We start from the raw sequence: 13873 nt of genomic DNA on the forward strand, positions 1-13873 counted from the left end.
AAAAAGCAAGAGTGGCATGAAAATGAAGTATTGGTTACAGCTGATAGGGAAATTGTCTATTTTGCCTCAGAGCTTTGAATATGAGTGCATCTAAAAAAAATTTCATAAGAAGAGTGAAAATTTGAGGAATGGGGAAAAACAAATATACTGTGCTTGCTGCCCAACCCAGTCACGTGATGGGTTTTTGTGTTTCCCATTCAGGATGCATTTAAATGTACGTCTGTAAATCAAAGCTTTTTTAAATATACATGAAGTGGCTCAGTATTCTCCGAGAATAGTTGTAATCTGGAGAGATGTGTCCTTGTGTCTTTGCTTATGGCCCATGTTGAACAGGGACATTTGTCATACTTAAAAATTTAATTTCCTCTGTTGCAGCTCCTCCACACTTATTTATCTAGTCTTATATGATATGTGAAAAAGTGTAAGAGGTGGGTCACTGAATCCTTCTTTTCAAGGTTCATCAAAAACTAGTGACAAAGAGCTGTTTTTTCCCACTAGAACTCCATGAACAACAGAATCTGTCAGTAATAAAAAATACCAGCAATTTATCTGACCCTTGCTGAGCAAGCAAGACACAAACTTGCAGAAATACGATGTATTACTGCTCCCCCTACAGTCAACTCACAGTTAGACAGATAGCCACTTATATTTGAGTGGTGATGATGTGTCTGTTCGTCACACGAAAGCAGACACACACAGACACACAAAAAAGTCGGCGCAGTCCTGTGACCACACACCAAACTTCAGCTTGTACCATCTCCTGTAGGCTGCAAGAATGCTGGAGTGACAAAGGCAGCACTTTGGACAGCTGGCACAGGTTCAGGTGTGGGCCAATAACTTGCCTGTAGTGGAAAAGTCCTTTTGTGACTTTGCAGTCGAGACAGGCAGCTCTGTTCTTCCCTGCAGCAGCACTCACATTTCACACTCAGTTTGAGCATTTGCAGTATGTCAAAAATCCTGACTGAGTGTTTCGCTGACATGACTTAGACAAGGATTTGTTTCTGCATTTGAGGAACAAATTACTAGTGACGGCACAGAAGTAGAACCTTCTTGAATCCATGTCCACTCTGTCTAGATTCTTGTTTTTCAGTCTGAACCAGTTATGTGCATGTGCGGTTGTGTATGTGCTTAAATGTGTTCATGTCTGTGCTTGTTTTCCCGTGAGATTTATTTGCATGTGTGACTGCGCGTGTGACCCTGTGTGGCTGCGTGACCCGATTGTGAGTCTACAGTACTCGACAGAGTGAGTGAGGTCTGTGAATCTGTTTTGCTTTTTTTGGGGTTGTTGTGCAGCATGGCCTCATTACCCAGGTGTTTACCCCTAACCACAGGAAGCTCTTGTCAGTGACGACTGTCTGCCGGCAAACATTGCCTGAGGGAAAGAAAGACAGGGAGGAAGGAACCTAGCAAAAGAGAGACAGTTGAGGGGAGGCATGAGAATCAGAGATGTCTGTCTGTCTGCTTGTCTGTCTGACTATCTATATATCTGTATATACTGTATATGCTCTATATATATTTCTTTAAATGTGTGTGTGGTTGTGCCAGTCAAACCTTCACTGGCAGGTCACTGGGTTCTTCTGTTTCTCCACCAGTGAAGGGAGGGAGGATAAGAGACGGGGAGGGAGAGAGGAGAGGAGGCATACAAGCTGCTGACAGGGATTTATGAGCTGATAGTGTCAGACTGCAAGCACAACAACAGTCTCCCTGTCTCTGCCTGTCTGCTCATGGAGGGAGAGAGTGACAGAAAGAATGGAGGGGGTGTTGGAGGAAGAAGTGAGCCAGCAAAATGAGTTGAAAATGAAAGAGCAGAACAAGAGAGGAAGTGAGCCAGGGAATAAGGCAGGATCAGGATTGGGATGTTATTTGATTTGATTCTTTCTTTGTCGTTTACTCTTTTCCTTTTATCACAATGTGGGGTTTTTTCTTCACAACCCTTCATTTACTCGCCTTTCAACATCACCTTTGTATGACTTGAATTGACTGTTGCGTTGGCTGATTTTAATTGTTTAGACCAATGATGTGAGTAAGAAACAGAGCGTTTAAGGCTGCTGTTGGTCTTGCATGGCCAAGAAGATGATGATGATGATGATGATGACAGTACAAACACTGTACAGAGATGACCAGACATTCATATGCTGGATGGTAACATTTCTTCCATTGTGTTGTTGTGACACATCAGTAGCTCAGATAAAGACGGTGATTATGCGTTTGATAAGCTGAGGCTACTGCAATGAAGTGTGAACAGTTGTTCCATTTTAAGAACTGTGCAGGAATACATGCTAGCACAACTGTTCTTTGTAGTTGTGTGTCTGTGTGTGTATGTGCGTAGAAGAGACAGAGTGGCTGTTTAGATATGTCATGGTGAATCACAGCTAAAGTGTTCACTGCTAGATGACACACAGTAATATATAGTAGTTGGACTGTCTGACTGTCTGGCGTATGAGAGATCCATTCTGGAGTTAATTTTGTCTAATTAATGTTGTAGGATAAATCCATAATAGCTGTCTTTAGTTTGTTTCACAATATATTCCCATGTGGCTACAGTTAAGAAGATAGCACTTAATTCCCCTATTATCAGTATAAAATCTTATCTTATACTACACTTGCATAGTGAATCTTATGGGAGTCAGTACTGTAACTATATATCTAAGCTACTCATCCTTTGCGTTTAGGTATACTTATGGTATATTTCAACTTTTTACATGTGGTACAGACATGCTGAGTGCTGTTGTCTGTTAATCGCATATTCTTAGGCCTAAAAATATGTTGTACTTATAGACAACCCATAAACTTAATTTCCAAAATTGATTTCCAGTTTTGGAAGTTGTATAATTGTGCCTGGAATACCATGCCCTGTTGAATGTTATGACTATGATAATAACAGTGATCCAGATGTGAAGTCTGCCAGACTGGCATGTTGGGGGGAAAAGCAGCCTGACTGTGCACAGCATACATGCCCCCTGGGAATAATACAGACATCTAGTGATTTATATGTCAGTTCTTTTTTTTCTTTTTTTTAATGACATAGTATTAAAGAGTAGTGATTCATGAGGCTCTTTTCATTTCACATCGAAACTCTGACTTGTTTCAGGCTATAGCTTACACTTTCCAGTATGCTTAGTAATGATCCTACAATAACTTTCCCAGAATTTCAAATGCCAGCGTCTTTCTTTTTGAATTCTTGTCTGTAGATAATAGTCACAGCCCCTGTGCGCCAAATATTGATTCAGTGACGACAACGCCAGTTGGGCATAGATACCCTACGGTGCAGATCCTTCATAAGAAAAGCTGGCCCTGTGGTTGGTGCTTTTTTCCAACCAGTAACAGTACAGCGTGGTAAGGAGAGTGACAGTTTGGGATTTTTTTTTATTTTTGGACAGCTAGTGGTAAAAGATAAGGGCAGAAAGCAAGGCAACCTATGAAATTTAGAAAGAGCATGTTGCACTGTTGGGGCCCAAATCTGAGCTGCACTGAATGTTATCACAAAGGTAGTTTGGATCCTTTAACCTCCTAGGACCTGGCGTCCACATATGTGGACATCACATTTTGGGTTATTTAGACCAAAATACTCAATTTTGCTCTACAAGGGCCTGATATCCACTTACGAGGACATTATACTGCTACTGTTCTATCAAATTTTTAAACGAATATCCTCATATGTGGCTCTTATTTTTCTTAAAAACAAAAATAAGGTAAAAAAAAAAAAGATCTGGTAATTCTTTGTATTTACGTTAATCGGGCCCCAATATGCCCAACTATCAAAGAGAAATTAAAAATGCATGCCGTGGAAGAGTTTGGGTCTTAGGAGGTTAAAAATTAACTTGATATTCCACCAGTTTCAAACAAATATCTCATCATAGTAGTATGTACTATAAACGTATGTGCTATGTGCAATACCTGTTACTCAAGGTAACCAAAATATTTCAACGAAAGATAGCAACTGTTGTTTTTACCCATCATATTTCTGCTTTGTTAAAACCCAGCCACATGGGGGCCACAAACATAACTCCTCTTGTCTGAAGAGTCGCAAACATGCAGATCATCGGTAAGAATTGTGATGTGTAGTGAGATTAGGTAACAGGTGAAAGAGAGCTGGGAGAGGTGGAGGTTTTCACCAGTGAGAAGAGGAAGAACAGGAGTACAAGCGCAACATTTCATGTGTCACAGTGAGAGGGAGACAGGTGGAAAGGTGAAGATGCAAGGAGAGAAAGAGATAGTGAAGGTAAGGTTGTTTATACACTAGGGGTTCACCATTCCAGAGAACAAGCAGTGCACAAGAGAGGTGAATAAGAGAGTGGAGGCAGGGTGGGGTGGGTGGAGACGAGTGTTTGCTGTGATTTGTGACAGAAAGACAGCAGCCAGAGTGAAAGGGAAGGTTTACAAGATATTAGTGAGACTTGCTATGATGTATGATTTGGAGACCGTGTCACTGAGAAAACAGGAGGCGGCAGCAGAATTGTATTCCTAAGATTTTCAGTGGTGAGAAAGTGGCAACCACTAAAGGGAGAGAAGAAGAAGATATTCGCCTTCTTTTACCCTTTTGAATTAATTGAAACTTTTATCCATAAAGACTAAATGCACTAAAATTAAAAATTCTTATATCTGTTTCTTATGTATGTGTTTGCACAGTGCAGATCTACACAGAAGCTTACAGGAAACTGAAGAAGACGGGTGAGGTTAAAGAGGACAGCACGATGGAAAAAACAAGAATGAAAGCAGCCAGTGATAAATATTAACTTTTGTGAAACATTTTGAGCATTTGCATCACTAAAAGTCCTCATATATAGCTGTTTGTCATCGCCTTAAACTGCTAGAATTTGATTTTAAAAATACGGGTATCATGTAGCGGTTCGAGTTAGAAGCTGGGAATATGCAATCACATCTGTAAGAGTTACATTTCGCAGCTCATTGTATCTCTGACTGCAAAATAAAGTTTGATAACAATCTGTTTTTGTGTTATTAATATGTTGTATGGAAATAAAGAAAAAAAACCAATGAAAGCACTTTTTAAATGCTTTTTTGTAAATCTGTTTTTTAAAAAAAACAATATGTCTGCACAAGGGCCTGTAATTAAAAGGGAAAAGGGCCTCAGTGTGGCATTTCCTGTATGCTATAGGAACATCACTGTGGATTTTATGTGAAACATTCAGAAGTGGTGGATGTCACAACAATCATAGCCACTAACCTGTGCTAGTCTGGTAAAACATGCTAAAAGCCCGTTGATGTCGAGTCCCTTACTGGGATGAAAGTCACTATTGTTTCTGTCTCTGTGCGCACGCCTGTGTTTTTGTGCGTGTGTGCACATGTGTGTTTGTCTGCCCTTACACTGATCTGAAGAGAAAGTAGTTTCAAAGGGAGCGACTCACATGTAATAACATGCACTCGGCAAGTGACAATCCACATGCACACACACACACAGGTGAAAGGTGACAAAATTCCCTCTTTATATCTTTACATTGCAAATTCTTTGTTGAACAGTGTATCTAGGAAAAGTTCCAACACAACAGTGTATTCACATATATACTCTCTATATATGTGCATTTTAACTCTCAAGAAGTAGCTTTTACAATTTAACCACAAGGGAACAAATACTACATTAAGAACATCTATTCATACAATATGTAAAACTCTGGAGAAGTATGTCCAGCACTGCAAAACATCTAAAGACTTCCACTTTCATCGTCACAACATAGATTATCAATGAATATTGCATTGTTTTGAGAAAAAAATCTAAAATAACATAAAGAACTTTAATGATCACTCAGGAGACTTGTGAAAATATGAAGCTTTACTTTTCATATGAGAATACCAGCAGTCTGGGAATGCTCAGAGGTACAGAACCAAGTGCCTCTTCCTCTGCTTTCAGAGAGAAAAGAGAGAAGAGAGGTAATTATTTTTCCTTCCACATCTGCATCTTAAAGCTCTTTAAATAGTTTAGAGTTCAGCAGCTCGTTCAGTATGCTGCGATAATGATGGTGGTGACTTTAGATGAAAAATATCTCACGTCTGTAATTTGATTTGAGTTTGATCGGAGGTGACTTTTAACTCATAGGGTAGGGAAACCTAGGCGTAGGCTTGCTTTTACAATATGCTTATTGACCAGTTCTTTATCCTCATAGGGCCAATATAAAAACAACAAGTTCATATCGCAGTACCAAATATGAAGTCAAAAATCCCTATACTATAAAATGCTGCAGCAGGCTCCTACTCAGCGCAGCGCCATGGCAACTCAACGCACAATTTTATGTCAATCCATCCAGAAGTTCTTTAGAGGTTCTTTAGCTACATCATCCTGTCCCATAACTCCACTGCCATGGCTAAAGAGTAGAAAAAAAGTGTTTTTTATATAAGAATGTCCATTTTCAGCCAGCATAGAGCATGTGAAATACCAGAGCAGGGTTCGCTTAGGGACGAACTTCGAGGCCGGCCTATCTTTCTCCTTCTATCTTTGCATGCGGTTACTAACACCAGCTTCCCTCGTCACATGCGACCCCCCGCCTCACTTGTTCACCCACCATATTTTCCACCTACAGTTTATTGCACTTCCTCTTCTTCTGCTCAAGGCCCCTAGTCTGTCTGCCAGACAGGAAAAACAAAGACTTTGGGACTATCATTACGGTCCAAATGGTATATCACACTGTACCATTGAACGGTACCTCATTGAATATTCAGTAGTGTTACACAGTATCTATTTAAGAAAAACTAAAATAAATTCATTAGATACTTAGGAAGTTATGGACATAATTTAAGTTAGCTTTCATCTGTGTCCTCATTCATGCAAACTGGTATTTGAAACACGAGCTGTGCTTTAAACTTTAATTTAATTTGGTAAAGAGCCGAGAAACACAGCCGACTTATCAGATGAACACACGTACAAGCACGCATGTTTAACTGCACGCAAGGTGTCAGTTGAATTGCTGTCCTTGTTTCACAGTTTCAGGCCAAGAATGAAACTATTTGAGGACAAAACTCACTAATGATTAAATTACATGCTTGACATCAAATAATTATCAAATAAAATAAGTAGGGCAACAGCTATATTTACCCTATCACATGAATTTATTCCAAAACCGGAATGATTTTATTGAAGTTTTATGTTTTGTTGGTCAATACCTCTCACTACGTAATTGCAATTTATTAATTAATTAAAAAAATGTCACCAGTACATATTTTCAGGCTTAAATAATTGTAAGAGACAATTAAGTGTGTAATAGTATATTATGACTGCAATGTCCAATTAATTGCTGGAATGTATCTTTTTCCACTTGTTAGCTGCCATGACTGTTTTTTTCCCTCTTATGTACCTCAGCCAGGATGTGCACAAGTCTGCCAGCCGTTAACCCCACAGAGGAAGTGTGCAGGAAATTAGATCAGCCTTAAACAGAGGTAACGCCTAAGCCTGAACCACTGACACCAGACCAATAACTGTCACTCATTGCACCTGATGCAGAGATACTAAAAATGTAGCAAATAACAGGAAAGTAACAGAAAGTAACAGTAACAGAACAGAACAGAAACGATCAACACAGCAGAGCCATCAAAGAGAAAAGCAAATCATATGAAAGAAAACTAGAACTGAACTTAAAGAAGGGATGGGCTTGAAAAGACAATGAGATCAGATCAAATTTAGCAGAAGAGAACAGAGAAAAGAAAGATGTGCAGCTTTTAGAATCACACATATTCTGGTAGAAAAGATAACAGTGTTAAAGTTAGGCTGAATCTATGCGTGACCAAGACTACATTGTTGCATTTTGCTTTACAAGGCAACAGATTATAGACTAAAACATTACAGCCAAGACCACATTAAAACGAAACAGCCCCGTGATGCTCAGAAGAAAGAAGAAAATTACTTGTATTAACTTTTAGATATAATATATTTGGAAAATATGATGTTTCAATAGCTAAAAATACCAATTCTGTGGGCAAACTCATACAGTAACTGCTGCTACGGCCTGTACGTATTCTTGTTACCATGATGAAAAACACATTTCGAAACTTCACAGAGGAAACCAGGCCTGGCAGTACTGTGTGCGCACATGTGGATGTGAGTATATGTTGTGCATTTCTATACACTGATCTCAGCACGCACATCAGTGCACATCAGAATGAAAAAGAAAACACTGCATTTTTTTTTCATTGAGCGCACAGACAGGAAGAAGGAGCAACCATGTACACTATATCCAAGCACAACTTTTTTTTCTCCTTGAGGTGCAATACACAACTGCAGTTAGTAGAAACCTGCTTTGTTATGCTAAGTTTATGTTCTATTTTCATTAAACCCCTACATAAATTTGTCAGTTTTTTTAAAGTGCCCGAATATATACAAACTGAATATGAGGGCAATCCCAAAAGTAAGGTCTCCAAAGCAGTGGCGACGTAGAGAAACTGTTCGTATGGCTGCTGGCCACACTGTTGTGATGGGTGCTTCCTCCAAACAAGCATGCATGGCTTCGCTGGGATGCTCAATCTTGGCTCGGCAGCCCTTGAAAATGGAGCTCCCGTTGAACGCTACCACCAAGTGCAAAGTTCGCGCAGTTATTTGAGAATGCCAAAGGTGTTAAACCAGTTGAAATTCATCGCCACTTGACAGAAGTGTATGGACACTCATGCATAGATGTCAAAAATGTTTGTTCCCTAAGTTGAAAGAGCATTTGTCTGGAAGGCGATTCTGCTCCGACGAAGAGGTCAAAGATGACGTTCAATGCTTACTGAAGGACATGGCAGCAAGCTGGTATGACATGGGCATTCTAAAACTGCCACAGCATCTACAAAAATGCTTCGACCGAAATGGTGATTATGTAGAAAAGAAAATAATTCTTCAGCCTTAAAAATCATGTAGATATTATAGAAAGTAAACAGAGTGATTTTCTAACGAAGACCTTGCTTTTGGGATTCCCTTCGTATATCAGAGACTCTGCAGTTGTCAATCACTTTCTTATTTACTTCATAACTTAGTCGCTTGAACTGCTCACCGATCCATCTGCTTGACCGTGTAGTGGCGCATGTTTGAATATTTGTTGAAGAGCAGCTTTTGTATTAAAGCCACTCTTTTCAAATAAAAGATACCAGATAAGTAATGTATGCATGACCCTTTACTCAAATATCATGAGGTCCATTTTGTACTTAAGGGCCATTAAAAGTACTTAGTAAAATTTAGAAATGTTAATCTCTGTCTGCAGATGGGACTCTTTGTCAGACAGACACTTGCCTCGATGAAAAAATAGCCAAATGCAGCAGGAGTTATGAATAATAATAGTGTAACAAAAATAATACTAATGTTTCATAGCTGTGAACTGTCACCTGACCGAAAAATATAATTAACATATGGTGATATTCAAGGCTTTGTAACACATTACGTGATTCAATGAGTGACTGATGAAGCGGGTAAATATACGAACAAATAAATGAATAGGTAATGAAATGATTAATTATTTAATTAGTTAAACAAACCAAGCAAGCGTCAGACACTAACAATGCTCAAAAGCATCATTATCATACCTGCATAATCACACCCTTGCACAAAATGTCACACGGTTTTAACACCATTTTAAACCTATTTATGTACTTTTAACCACGCACACCTAAATCCCACTTTGCATACTTTATTGGCATGTTCTTCTCAGAAAACACACAGAACATGTGAACTCTTGGTTCTTAAATGACTATCACTTTGCTCCGCTCTTTATAAATGTCATGTTGTTGTCAAATTAAGATATTTATTTAAGACATACCAGTCTACATCCTACAATTTACCTTTAGAAGCAGCCCTGCTAGTGTGGAATCACTGATAGTTAAAGATTTCTGAAGGGACTAAAACCAAGGTTACAATTAATCAGAGATTCTCTGTTAGATCAAGACTTTATCTCCACTGGAAAATCAACCCCTGCTCCTACACATCAGTCTGATAGAAGAGTAGCTGGAAGACAATCAGGAAGAAACGGCATAGAACAAATTATAGGGCCATGGGTGTGACAGAGCATTGCATTCCAGAGGCAGACTCTCAACTGTATAACTCTGGAAGTGAATCAGTCTAATATTGTGATCCCAGATATCCACTGTCGCAGGTTTGGAACAATTCTTGACATGATGTCTGCTGCCATGTACAAATGCCCTGACATATGTAGGGCCACGAGTGAGCATAAGAAGGGTATCGTGAAGCATGTAGCTTTACGTTTTTTTGAAAACCAGTGGCTTTCAGTAATAGCCTGCCCCACTTCATTACCATCAACATTATCCAGATATATTTTTTGGTGTGTGTCCTGAGGTATAAAACAAGGCTTCCTTTTACCCATTAGGAAACTAAGAACTCGGCTTCCCTCTAATGAAGGGTGAAGAAAAAAAGGTGTACAGGGAAGAGGATAAAGACTGAAGAAGTTAAAATGTAGAACAACGTTACTGTTTGACTGATGTGTGCTTGTGGTGGTCATCAGGGTCATCATGATGAAATGCGGTGGTCAAACAATGAAGCTGTTCCAATTAGCAAAAAGTATTGCTGCATCTATAACAGCTTATTAAGGTTATTATTAAAGCATGCGTTTAAACAGTTTGGCTCACTGATATCGACGTCTCTTTTTCAAGCGAGTGTTTACACATAAACACAAGACATATACAGTTTAGGAGTAGAAGGATGGGCAGACAGAAATAATGTAGCGTCACAGGTTTTTGTAGCTCATTCAATTTCTAGGCACCATATTATTTTAAATACAGTTTTTGTAAATAAACACCTTACAAAGGTGCTCTCTCTCACTAGCCAAGTATGACCATGCCACTTTGCCATGTAACCTGGTGGGAAAAGCAACATCACCTTTGATAAACTGCAATTAACTGTGACACGCAGAATCAAATGGCTACAGGGTAGATGGAGATAAGTCTGAATAGTCATATTAAGTGTAATGTAATAAAAGGCAGTTTAAAAATAAATAAAAATCACAAAAAGTGACTGCTGACTAAGAAAAACAAATCATGATCCTTAGGTTAGTGTCCAAATCTTTTTTATCTTTTCCAAAACATTAAAATACTGCTATCTTGGACACTTACAGGATAGTTGGACACTTGTAGGTAGTTAAGTCTTAACTAAATAATATTTGACTCAGATTAACAAGTGAAACAGAACTGTAATATGTTGATAGGATGAAAGCCTTAGCGGCCTCAGTAGCTCCCTGGATCAAGAGACTGTATTCTCAGAATTCTATTAACAAGTTGATCGCTTTGTTTTGTAAGCTGGCCATCTGTAACCCTGCAATACCTGTTAGGGCAGGTGACTTCACCAAGAAAGGAGCAGGAGAGAGAAACTATTCAAGTGAGGTCTTGCTCCACCAGAGGGAGAAAACCACGGGCAATATATATGCTCCTTGTGTATGTAAAAAAAACATATTTGATACTAAAGTCAGGCAGAAGAGATTCCTCCAGTGTGGGGCACACATCTGCACTCTCCTTAAAATTAAAGGTAGCATCCACAAGGTTTTTCACACGTCTCATTTTTACTTAGAGGAAAGACAGTCGCTACATCTACATCCTCCTCGTGTTTTCCCCCCTGTTTCAGTCCTAGAGTGGCAGTATGTGATGGATTGTGGAAGCACTTTTCTCTTCCTAGTGTGACCGTTTCAATCCTTTTAATTTACCCTGAGTACTAAAAAGTGGAAGCCTGAACCATGATTGCTGATTATTCACCTGGACTGTATTCTGTATTCAGTATATTGTTTTCCCAAACAGGGCAAAAACTTATCATGATCATCTTTACATGGCACAAAAATAGCACAAGGATGTCCCTAGTGGCGTGCCATACTTCATCTGCTATTACTCTTGTAAAGACAGGGACCGGCAGCAGAAAGGAAGCGCTCACCTCTTTGTCTGATGCAAACACGACTAGCTTTGTGGAATTAACATATCTCAGCGAGACACATATTCAGTATTGAATATGTTTGTTGGTGACTGCAAGCAATAGGCTACCCCTCAGGGGCATAGAGGCATCAACTACCTGAGGCTTGTAGGGTCCTTTGTTCTGATTTTGCTTATACTCTTATACAGTAATAGGACAGAGATGTCAACTTTACCGAGCTGGAATACAGTTATTTCAATTGCTGCTAGCTGGCTTATAATGTCTATACTCCAGCAAGAGTCCCCCTCTGCATGTAAGTTCACGAAATTGCAAGCAGTACAGTTGTAAAGGGAATCACATCCATCATAGCCAGAAGTGAAAATCCAGAGCAAGTGAAACAATTCAGGATCTCTGACAGATACGTCAACAGTAAAACATACAGCATGACTGCGCAAACATACAGAAATATCAACACTTACATATGCAATACGATACACAGCAGAGGGAGTCTATGACAGAAAAAAGTATTAAATGACAAAGAACATATTCTATGAATCTTTAAAAAGCTATTATCAGTATCTTATTATATGTATACAGCGTATATATTTACATAAAATATGCCTTCTAAATGCCATTTGCACAGCATACTCTACTGTTTCATTTGTTCTAGGAAACAAGGGCAAACTAATTTAGCAAAACAGAGTCGGCTGGCTGATGCAACACAGTGAAATTTTAGGAGCAATCATGCACAATGAACCACTTCTGTCAGACCACCTATCGAGCTGCATGTGTGTGCTTGTGCATGTGTGTGTACAAATCAGTGTCAATATTTTCCTGTACTGTATGTGTGTAGGTGTCTAAGTGTGCACCTGTCACTAATGTACATAAGAAATTCATGTCTTCTCTGTTCTCCACTCCTACAGTGCAGCCTGAAGGCAATTTTCATCACTACCTCATGCAACTGCAGGTATCTATTGTGGCCTGTTCCTAGTATCTTGCTGAAGTTTTGGCTGTAGGTGATATGATCCGAAAACCCCTCCACTTGAGCTGTGCCATGTAATTTAAACTGAAATCCATAATAAGTCTGCTCAGAACAGTGCTACTGTTGTGGCTTATTTGTCACTGTTGTAGGTGAAAACTGCTATTATTTTTGTGTATTTATCCATCCATCCATCCGAGGAAGAGAGAGTCTGCCAAGACTCATGTCCAGACCCATATAAGAGGCATGAAAATAAATAAATAAAGGCTTGGAACTGACTTGACGTCAGATCTAAGCACAGCAGGCCATTTATTTTTTAAAGTTGCATGGTTAGATTTGGAAATGGGTGTATCACAATCTAAACTGCAATCTTTGTAAAGTAGTTTGGTTCCCAAATTTTACCAAACAGCAAGTGAAAGCATCCATCCATCCATCCATCTTCATCCGCTTTGTCCGGGGCCGGGTCGCGGGGGCAGCAGCCTAAGCAAAGAGGCCCAGACCTCCCTCTCCCCAGCCACCTCCTCCAGCTTATCCGGGGGAATACCAAGGCGTTCCCAGGCCAGCCGAGAGATATAATCTCTCCAGCGTGTCCTGGGTCTGCCCCGGGGCCTCCTCCCGGTGGGACATGCCTGGAACACCTCACCCAGGAGGCGCCCAGGGGGCATCCTTGTCAGATGCCCGAACCACCTCAGCTGGCTCCTTTCGATGTGGAGCAGCAGCTGCTCTACTCTGAGCCCCTCCCGGATGGCCGAACTTCTCACCCTATCTCTAAGGGAGAGGCCAGCCACCCTTCGGAGTAAGCTCATTTCTGCCGCTTGTATCCGCGATCTCGTTCTTTCGGTCACTACCCACAGCTCGTGGCCATAGGTGAGGGTAGGGACGTAGATCGACCGGTAAATTGAGAGCTTCGCTTTTACACTCAGCTCCCTCTTCACCACGACGGACCGGTGCAGCGTCCGCATTACTGCAGCTGCAGCCCCAATCCGTCTGTCGATCTCCGGCTCCCTTCTCCCATCACTCGCGAACAAGACCCCGAGATACTTGAACTCCTCCACTTGGGGCAGGAACTCATCCCC

General features: G+C 40.2%; 1 long non-coding RNA gene across 4 annotated transcripts in view; it reads left to right on the plus strand.

Annotated features, from left to right (window-relative positions):
* LOC309716883 overlaps nt 1-13873 on the plus strand; it is a 156756-nt gene that overhangs the window by 106996 nt on the left and 35887 nt on the right. For 2 of the 4 annotated variants that reach the window (XR_014279532.1, XR_014279533.1), the window contains one exon: nt 4630-4948. The exons of 1 other annotated variant lie outside the window; for it this stretch is intronic. This is a non-coding gene — a long non-coding RNA (uncharacterized lncRNA). Of the gene's footprint in view, nt 1-4629; nt 4949-13873 lie in introns of those variants that run through there. One more of the 4 variants, XR_014279534.1, reaches the window with a different exon arrangement.

Source organism: Aulonocara stuartgranti (assembly GCF_965226115.1).
Source record: "Aulonocara stuartgranti genome assembly, chromosome: 11".
NCBI lineage: Eukaryota > Metazoa > Chordata > Actinopteri > Cichliformes > Cichlidae > Aulonocara > Aulonocara stuartgranti.